This window comes from Pan troglodytes, chromosome 18, assembly GCF_028858775.2.
Source record: "Pan troglodytes isolate AG18354 chromosome 18, NHGRI_mPanTro3-v2.0_pri, whole genome shotgun sequence".
Lineage (NCBI taxonomy): Eukaryota > Metazoa > Chordata > Mammalia > Primates > Hominidae > Pan > Pan troglodytes.
Window position 1 is genome coordinate 44105946 of NC_072416.2, and position 10958 is coordinate 44116903.

The 10958-nt window shown below is 39.2% G+C and overlaps 1 pseudogene; it reads left to right on the plus strand.

Moving 5' to 3' along the window:
* The first annotated feature begins 1155 nt into the window (after positions 1–1155).
* On the plus strand, positions 1156–2798 carry LOC100610264 (protein FRG2-like; annotated as a pseudogene).
* Positions 2799–10958: the final 8160 nt, after the last annotated feature.

A 10958-nucleotide genomic window follows, 5' to 3' on the forward strand; every position in this document is an offset into this window, starting at 1 on the left:
AACATATATGTATGTATCTAATACAATCAACCATAATTTTAATCTGACATTTCTAAGCATTTGAGAAATTATAATGTCTATGTATATTATTTTAACACTATGTATAATGCTCTTTCTTTGCAAAATGTATAACACATTTCAATATAGGTGTTGTTATACATAAAATGTTTATTCAGAAACAGAATGCTTGTTCCTCAGTACCGCAAGGAAAAATCAGCATTCAGACAAAAATTTTTCTCAACAAGGCAATTTTACTTTTTGCAGAAAGAGTGCTCCTTGTGGATGGAACAATGGTGAGAGCACACTCGAACAAAGGAGAAAAGCAATTTTTATCCTTTACGCAGCTTGTCCCTGCGACTGTGTCCTGTCTCCATTGGCTGGAGCTGGACTTCACAATCTAAGCTAAACCTGACTAGCTAATAACTTAAAACTCTCCTAAATAGGTAAAGGCAAGGGAGAACAAAGGAAAACAGGAAGTTGCTTGCAAAAAAACTTAGAAAAGTAATAATATTTCAAAATAGGGAAGGGGCATAGGCTGTGAGCTATGAAATCTAAAACAAATATCTTGGTTAAAGTACAAGTACATAGGATGTACTCATACCCTTATATCTAACAGCTACATAGGATGGGGCATAAAAAAGAGTTATTAGCACAAAGCAAGGAGTCTTGAAGGAAGTTAGTCTTTAAAAGAAACTATTATTTCTAACACTTATGAATTATTCTTTAACAAAAAGGGAAACTTTGAAGGGAACCTTTTTTACTTTCTACAGGTATGTTGAATTCTGCATCTTGAATAATAAACAGTATCATAAATAATTCCAGGTAGGAATTGGGAAATTATTATAAAATGATTCCCTTATCTTCTGATTCCTGTGCCCCTGGCTCTGTTTTTTTGTTTGTTTGTTTGTTTGTTTTTATTTTTGACACTATGGCAAGACCCAGAAAATGTCTCCCATTAACTGTGTCTAGGTCTCTAATAAAACTACAGCAAGAAACTTTTCTTTTTGAGGCGCTAATGAGAGCCAGAAAAAGAAAACAGCCAAGAAGAGTAAGCCACACCCAGCTGAGGGACATATAAAAAGGCAGGTCCAGCAGAGTAACTCACACTGTGAATCTGGACGTGAGAGAGAGAGCACCTTTCACTTGAATTTGAACATGGGAAAAGGAAATGAAAACTCTGATTCGCCACTGCTCGTACATCCAATGCCCCACTGACCAGCCTTCTTTCAAACAGATCTCCTTTACAGAAAAGGGCTCAGATGAGAAGAAACCATTGTAAGAAAAAAGGCAAGACCCCCTCCTCCCATTCCAGTGAGAAGCACATGCAAAGGCAGGTAAGGCCTTGGGCTGTTCCTATGAAGTCTCCAGGGAGGGTTGGAATCAGGGATACTGAGCTATGTGTCTTTGATAGGGTTTTATTTTGAAATTGGGAATGGGAAATGGCTTAGATCTCTGAGGAGACTTTGAGAAATGTATTCACTCATGACACTGGCAGAACAGCTTTACTTGAAAGACTGATTCACAAATATTTTTCAGAGACAGACTATGGGACACTGTACCTGGGAGAGGTGAGTCACCTAAACTCCATGTTGCACTAGGATCAAAGCCTAATCCAAATGAAAAGAATTCTGAGGAAACTAAGCTCAAAGTCAGAAACAGCACTGCTAGATCAGGTAAAATTTGACTCTTTCAAGGTAAAAAGAGACAGAGCTGCAACACAGTCTCCCCTGGCAAGAAAACTGGGAGCTCTTTGGCAGCCAGGGCCTTACAGATTCTGGATTCTGGAGAACAGAGGAGAGACAGGTTTGGTTGCAACTTCAGTTTCTGTGTGTCCAGGATAAACTAAGCCTTCTAGGGTGTTTGATCGGAGACACTTACTCAAACTCTTATTTTATCAATAGAACCAGAGTAGAGCTTGCATGAGGGAAACTCCAAGTAAAGGAGAATCAGCTCCAAAGAGAGCTGCCAAGACAGAGCAAGTAGAATCCTGCTTTTTTTCCCCCTAAAGGGCAAACAAGCAGAAGACTTGTTTGGGGTTGAGCAGTAAGAAGGCTTCTTAGTGACTGAGATAATTTTGGAGATCCTGGCACTCAGAGGATATCTGGGGACTCAGAAGGGGTTAAGCTTCACTTCATTAAAGTGCTAAGATGATCAGGAAGGAGAAGAAGAGACAAATGAGGTTCACCTGAAGATGCATGGAAGGTTGTGGAAATGAGGGTCTGTGGGCACTGTTCTGGAGAGTCTCTCACTCCCATGCTTCCTCTGCAGGGAACTGTCCAAGAGAAGAGTGCAGCTTGATGTTGAAAAAGAAACTAAAGTCCTCCACTGCTTTGCAAAGCAGTGAAATCCAGGAGACCTGTGATGCCCACCATAGAGGTCCTTTCATGGCTTGCACTGGGTGCAGCAAGTGGCACAAGTCTCAGGCCCCTGGAGTTCAATAGTCATCACTTTGGAAAGCTTAGTGAACTTCCGAGGTGAGTCAAAGGCCATTTATCAAAACCCATCCCATGTGTTGGTGCAGCAGGTCCATTCTCCACTGACCTGGGAGAAGCTCACTCAGCTTGCCTGGATCTGGGGGCCTCTGTGTGCCCAGGTGCAGACCTTCTATGCCATGGCCACCCAGGCAGGTTATGTCTTCTCTCTTAAGAACTGGCTTGTTTCAGCCACACTGCCTGGCCCTGAGGATTCAGCTCTGGATAGAGAAGCCCATCCCTTGCCTGGGCAGGAGATAACTGAGCCTGTCAGTAGATCAGATGAGGCTTAGGCTAGGTGCACCCTCACCCTATTCACAGGGGAATACACTCTTAGAATGTGAGCAAGAACTTGCTACTTCTCAGATTCTTCCAGATGACCAGCAGTGACAATTTTAGATGCACAGTATTAATAAATGACAGAACCTGAGCAGTCATAAGAAAGGAACGTGAACAATATACTCAAAATAGTGAACCTTGCATTTTGTAGAGGGCTAAGATTATACACAAATTATACATTTCCTGTTAGACATTTGATGTCTTGGATGTCTCATGACAGTCAGGCATTTCTATATAATCAGACAAATATTAAGATGCAATCATTCATATGCCTTTGCATATTTTAAATTGTAGCCAAATAAATATAAAATTATGTTCTTCTCTTTTAATTCAAAAAAGGTTGTAGCCTCTCACTCTCCCACACTGAATCCATGGAACACGAATATCCACAAACATTTAATGGTACTCTTCATGGGAAAATGTCAACATATTTTTACAGTTTAATAAAATTATGGTGAAATCACCACACAAGGTGTTTACTAATAATATTTTTACATAAAATTGAAGTCAAGATATGTTAAATGTAATTGATCATAATTATTTATCCTTCACCTGACTCATATTTGTCTCATTTTAAATTTTCTAAATTTAAACTTTATACAATTCAGTTGGTCATACTGTATTGTAAGACATTAAAGGTAATATAAATATTGTCATTTATTTTACATATTGTAACATTTTATATTTTTCATCTTGCATTTTACAGTGAGATTATGAAATCTTTCATCACCTAAATGTATTTTGTTTTGTTCTCTGCTTCATAATTTTCATATACATAATGATATAAACATTAATGTTTTTGAGAATATTCAATTTTAGATGATTTTGTATTTTATCCACACTGAATTTTTATTTACTCCATGTGTGAGTTAGAGGACTTTTTACCTTCACTTCTGCTTTATTTTCACCCTGACCCTTCACACCCCACAACTCTTGTTTTAGTCAAAGAACAGTGATTTATCATTCCAGTAAATGGAGCCAATTCAATGAAAATATACAGATATACCTTGGAGATATATGGCTTTTGCTCTAGACAGGTACAATAAAATAAATATCACAATAATGTGAGTCACACAATTTTTCTTCTTTCCCAGTGCATATAAAAATCATGTTTACACTACAATGTAGAATAAGACTGAAATAGCCTATGTTTATAATAACAAGGTACAAACCTTGACAAAAAAATGTACTATATTGCTAGAAAAGGCTGACACAGATATACACACAAAAAAAATCACATGATGCTGGAAAAATAGTGTTAATAGAGTCGCTCAATGTAAGGTTGCAAAACACCTTCAATTTGTAAGAAATCCAATATCTATAAAGAACAATAAAGTGCAATAAGACTAGGTACGTCTGTGTAACAATCAACGTTCACTAGTAATATGCCTAGAAATTATACATAAAGGATGTTTGCATATGTATAAAAGTAATTGACAACTTACATATTGGATGGGAGATAAAAATTACAAAATGATTTTTAAAGTGAATTAAAGGGTAGACCAAAACATTCCTGAGTGGACAGAATCAGTTAGACATCCCCAGTGACCTCTTCTTGTTGACTTGCAAACAAGCAAAACATAATGTGAGCTATTTTTTTTGTGAATGCCTGTATTAAAAAAAAAAAAACAGAACTTAAGCTTAAGTTATCAGACATACCCAAGAAACTTACAGTAGTATACATCTATAAAGTAAACCAAAAAATACAATTTTATAACTGCAACAAATCAAAGAATTTTATTATTTGCTACTTCATTTTTTTCAATGCAATCTTACCTCTGACATTTTGCCATTGAAATGCTAAACCTCTTTTGCTCTGGTGTTCCACAATTTATAAGTTGCTTCTCACTCAAGAAAAATTTTTTGAAACAGATTCTTGCTTTGTTGCTCATGTGGAATGTGTATGCAGAATCAAAGCTCTGTACAGGTTTACATCCTGAGCAAAAGCCATCCTCCCACCTTAGCCCCATGAGTAGCTGCAACTACAGGCATGCACCACCACACTTGGCTAATTTCTCCTTATTTCTATGTAGAGACAGGGTCTTACTATGTTTCCCAGGCTGACCTCAAACTCCTGGGTTCAAGTAATCTCAACTTGGCCTCTCAAAGTGCTGGAATCACAGATATAAACCACCATTCTCTGCCAAGAAAACTTTTAAAATTTGCATTGTGCTACAGTTTACTTTTTAACAGGACAAAATAAAATAAACTAGCTATACATAAATCTAACAAAAATTTGTAAAGCATATGAGAAAGACCATAAAAAGTCCTTGAAATATAAGAAAATCAGCATAAACAAATGGAAAACCACATCATGTTCTAAGGTAGAAAATCTCAATATTACTCAATCATCAATTTTTAAAAGTAGTTTATATATTTAATTTTGTCCCAATAAAGATACCAACTGGTATTGGAAGCAGGCTTTTTATTGCAAAACTCATATAGATAAAAACACAAATAAGAACAGCTGAGAAAACTCTGAAAAAGTAGAGTGGCTATGCCACCCTATGAGACATGTTGATTTATGAATGTATGGATAGCTCAGTGGAAGTACAAATTCAAAAATAAACCACAGTGCATAAGAAAGTGCCTTTGTTCAGGCTGCTAAAACAAAATACACTAGACTCAGTAATCCATAAACAACAGAAATGTTTGATCACTGTTCTGGAGGCTGGAAAGTTCAACATCAAAATACCAGCAAATTCAGTGTCTGGTGAGGGTCCTGTTTCTCATAAATGGTACTTCTTGCTGTGCCTCACGTGGCAGCCAGGAAAAGTGTGCTCCCTTCAACCTCTATTACAGGGTATTAATTACATTTATGAAGATGAAGCCCTCCTGAGTGAGTCACTTCCCAAAAGCCTCCATGTTTTAAAACTAGCATATTAGGGATTAAATTTTTACAAACGAGTTTTTACAAGTAGACACAAATTCAGGCCATAGCAAAAAGTTAATTGGCAGTACAGACTGCAGTTGGGTTGGCACCATTAATGCTTTGAGTTTAGGAATCTGATGTTTCTATCATAAAGGTAAAAACTAATGTGCTAATTATAACCTGCAATACAATAAAGGTCAAATGAAAGATAAATCTATAGGGTATAAAAATCAAGTTTTTAAAGGTGAATTCTTACAGGTTGTATCCAGATTTTTGTGGTTCCTGGGGACGAATAAGACCCCAGAGATTCCTCTTGTGACTTTTTTACTGAAGTTTCTGACACTCTTACTCAATTTGAAAGTGTGTAAAAATGTTTTCTGTTTCTGTCTTTAAGAAATTCAAAATAAAGTTGGCTTCCATATGCTTGATCTAAAACAATTATTCACTCAGTGGTGCTCTGATGAGGAAGGGCACTGAATCTCACACGCCCAGAAGCATCATGTTTTGTCAGATACAGGACTTCTCCTTGAGGCAGAACCTCACCATTCACACATGGTCAGAGGCTTTCCCAGGCGTGCACTGTTCTGTGCTCTCCCACACAGGCCCAGCCCTGAGCATATGACTCTGTAAGTGACTGATGAATATGTGCCCTAGTACTCTAATTTACAGGGATTTTGTTTTCTATTAATGATCTTTTCCAAAGCTCTAGTGTCTTTCCTGAATCCACCTACCACACACAGATAGACTGGTAGATTTGGACAGAAGCTTGGATCCTCACTCGAAGCCCTGCCTGTCCCACCAGCTTCTCTAGAAGTACAATGTTCAAATTACTCCTGAGAGACAGGACATCAGGGCATCTCTCTGTGCCAATAATTGAATAAAAGTGAGAAGAGAAACAGGCAAAAATTTCCACTGAGGGCTGCATCTAAGGATCTAGTTGCCAGACTTATATATCTTTTTACACAAATATTGACAAATGTAATTTCATCTTAAGATGAAAAACAAAATAAAGAACCACACCTCACAGAGGAATGAGAAAATGAAATCAATGCTCTATAGAATCCAGCTTACTTCAGCCATGGGGTGGTAAGTCTCCTTGTCCTCGATCATCAGAAACAACTGTGGCCTCAGACAGCTGGCCACTGAGGATGCAGGATGTTCACTGGGATTCCAGGCCTACATCACAGAGAGATGGAATTCCCAGGAGAAGCTGAACCCACAGGTCCTGTTCTACCATTTGGTCTAACTAATACTACTCCTATTCCTCCTCCTAGCCCAACAGGATTCGCCAACTCTTCTCTGGGCCTCACTAGGGATAGTTCAGAAAGACCCTCTGTTTCTGTAGTTTCTGGCATCTAATTTGTTCATTTTTAGGTTTTGGGTTTTTGTCCTCCCTCTACATCCACATAATTTTTGTGTCCTATTCCAGTACCTATAACTTTAAGTAGTCATTTTTTCTAGTCTACTCACCCATACTGTTTTCTAGTCATTTCATTTTTTTCTGGTAGAGTGAGGTGATATAGACACAAGAACTTCTATATAAAAATTCACTATAACTAAGTTGAGCACCACAACCCCTCTTTGGGCTGGACGGTCATTCAGAAAATGTAAAAACCAGATTTGCCTGGGGTTGCAGTTAACTAAATGAAAGATACATCTTGTCCAGGAATGTTCGGTGGGAAATCTCATTTGAAAATGGATGCCTATAGACCTCAGTGATATTCTCTTCATCTTGGAGTCAGTCAAGAAAAAGATTTTTGGGTGCTAAGGGAAAAGTCACATTCAATCAACAAATTACCTAGCCAACATGTGTGGACCCAGAGAAAAAAAGGAAGTAAAATCAAACAGTTTGCCATGTTGACAGATATAATAATTTGATTAAAATGCAAGTGGCCTCAAAACCCTAAAGGTTACATGAATGAGCTTCAAGGGACACACGGTGTGGCTGGAGTCAGCTGACTATTATGCTAAAGGTGAGACATGATCAATACCTCAGGAAGTGGGCCAAAGACCAATGCAATTATCATGCCAGGAATGGTCTGTCGCCTTCTAAACCATGAGACAAACAGGTCAACTTTCAGTAAGAAGCACAGGTCTGGCATGCAGTGGTGACCTCTGCATTACGCATGGATTCAGGCTTGGTTTCTGGCTTAATTGTGGTTAGTATTTTCAGAGAAGAGACGCTTTCCACGAACTCCTAAATGAATTACCTGACAAATCAGCAGCTAAAATTCTTTCTGATTTGAAGCCAAATAAAGGATGTCCTTTACCAAATAGCCTTTAGTTTCAATGTGGAAGATTAAACAGTTAGAACATGGCCAATGATCCGAAACCCTGAGCTCTTACCATTAAGAGGAGCAACCACCCCTGCTTCAGGTTCTGTGTGGCTGGCACTGAGGTTAGACATCCACAGCCACCCAGTAAGCACCTTAAGGTGGCAGATTTCTTGACTCATCAGGGAATTAGGGGCAAGCATCTAGAAAACATTCAGTAAATTGAAGACCCCATAAAGCCAGGAGTTTTGCTTTAAACAGTGGAGTGGGATCTATTAGTTCATTTTAATCCTGCTAATAAAGACATACCTGAGACTGGGCAATTTGCAAAAGAAAGAGGTTTAAAGGACCTACAGTTTTACGTGCTGGAGAGGCCTTACAATTATGGCAGAAGGTGAAATGCATGTCTCACATGGTGGCAGACAAAAGAAGAGAGAATGAGAGTAAAGTAAAGTAAAAAATGGTTTCTCCTTGTAAAACCATCAGATCTCGTGAGACTTATTTATTACCACCAGAACACTATAGGGAAATGTGACCCCATGATTCAATTATCTCCTACTGACCCCTCCCACAAAACTTGGGAATTACAGGAGCTAAAACTCAAGATGAGATTTGGGTGGAAACACAACCAAACCATATCAAGGAGCATGAAGTTTTCACCAAAGAACCTAATTTTTCTATTACAACTAAGAAGTTCCTGTGACAGTCCAATTTTCCTTTAAAATATGTTATATTCTGTGTGGCATTCTGATGTCTTGGAGAACTCAAATTTACTCACTTCAGAGTTGGAATATCAAGCTGGGAAGTCCCAAGCCCTTGATGTGTCAGGATTAAGTTTGACAGGAGCTTCAAAGCAAGCTCATCAATGACTTTCAAATCAGTGTAAGTAGTGGTGTCAGGAAGACTATGTTTCAAAAACTTCAAGGGGCACCTCTATGTGGAGGCTGACTCCCTCTCTCAGAGGGTTCAAATGAAAACAATATCAAGTATTCCTTGGCTGCTGGAAGAAGTGAACTATGTAAATCTGCCCACATAGTCCCCGTGAATCTTAACTGGAAAACAGGACTATGGGATATTGGGGATTTTATCAGCTACTGGCAGAGAGATGTCACCATTCTAGACAGGAGCATGAAGGCAGATGCTTCTAAATTGGCAGCCAATAAAAATTACCTACAGAGTTAAACCTTTTGGACATCAGAGGGTAGAGGCACTCATGATGAATTCTGCCCTGCCACTGTGGCAAATGGCAGGGAAGTTTGTCTCACTTACACTTCTCTACCTGTTATTATTCTCACCCAATTTAGAATAATCCCCTCTGGCACTTAAGGAGCAGGCAAGGACAAAAACACGTAACCTGACAATTGCTACTATAGATTCTGATACACAAACACAACAGGACATTGATGGAGTCAAAAGACTCCACCTCCATTGTTATGTGACCCTCCCGCCTTCACTGTCACCCTCCCCAAACACTATTATTTGAGATTTCCTCTTTTTTTAAATTTTATTGTTTACTTTTATGTTATCTTCTATGTAAACAAAAATTTTAAAATTACACTATCCACAGGAAAGGGGAATACAAAACACCAATAAAGACTGGCACAGGTGTCTGTTGGGGATAGAAAACAGCAATGTTTTCTATCCCCAACATTTCACCCTGAGGTCTGTGCTGTCCCCTCACCTCTGTACCATCCAGCATTTGGAAAGTATTCAGGATCAGCAGCTTCCAATTGATGAAGGAGGGTGAAGTCCAAGATCAAGGTGTGGGCAAGGTGGGTTTCTTCCAAGGCCTCTCTCCTGGGGTTGTAAGTGGCCGCCTTCTCCTTGTGTCCTCACATGGCTGTTTCTCTGTGTGCACATTTGTGTCCTTATCTCCTCTTTCATGGATACATCAGTTAAATTGAATTAGGGCCCACCCTAAGGTCCTCATTTTATAAACTTTTTTATGGTAACTGATAATGATTGTCTACATTTATGGTACTGTTTTGAAATATGCACACATTGTGAAATGGTTAACCCAAGCTAGTTGGCATATGCGTTACCTCACACACCCATCTTTTTTTGTTGTGAGAACACTCAAAATCTACTTTCTTAGCAATGTGCAAGAATAGAATAAATTAACTGTAGTCACCAAGTGCAATAGATCTCTTGCGCTTATTCCTCCTGTCTAACTGAAATTTTGTATAATTTGACCAACTCCTGATTCCCCAACTTCTGCTCCCAAAGACCTCATTTTAACGTAATTACCTCTGTGATGACACTATCTCCAAATATAGTCACATCCTTAGGTGCTGAGTGTTAAGGTGTCAACATATGAATTTTGGGAAGCACACGATTCAGCTCACAGTAGCCTCTGTCAGGACATAACGTTTACATTGTGATCCCAGTAACCTCGCAATAGAGGGAATGACATGCAAAGATTGTGAGGAAGAAAATTCCAGGCAGGGAATTCTGTTGAGCAATGGCCCTGAAATGGGAGTGAACAGGGTGCGTTTGAGGAACCAGAGACCAGTGGCAGAGGACATGGGGTGCAGAATGCAAAGGGAGGACATGAAGTCGCAGAGTTCCGGTGAGATATGTAAACTTGACTGTGATTTCATTTCCCATGCGGTGAGAAGTCATTGGAGGGTTTTCAGCAAGAGGCACAATCAGATTCATATGTTTAAAAGCTTTTTCCAGTTGCTTTATGGAGAATTAATTCTAAAGAGGGCAAATATGGAAACAAGGAGCCTTTTTCGCAGGTCAGGTGGAAGTGATGGTGGCTTCGACTGAGTGATGCGGAATAAGAATGAAGCAGGTGGGCCAGGCGCGGTGGCTCATGCCTGTAATCCCAGCACTTTGGGAGGCTGAGGAGGGCAGATCACGAGGTCGGGATATCGAGACCATCCTGGCTAACACGGTGAAACCTCATCTCTACTAAAAATACAAAAAAATTAGCCGGGCGTGGTGGCGGGCGCCTGTAGTTCCAGCTACTCGGGAGGCTGAGGCCGGAGAATGGGGTGA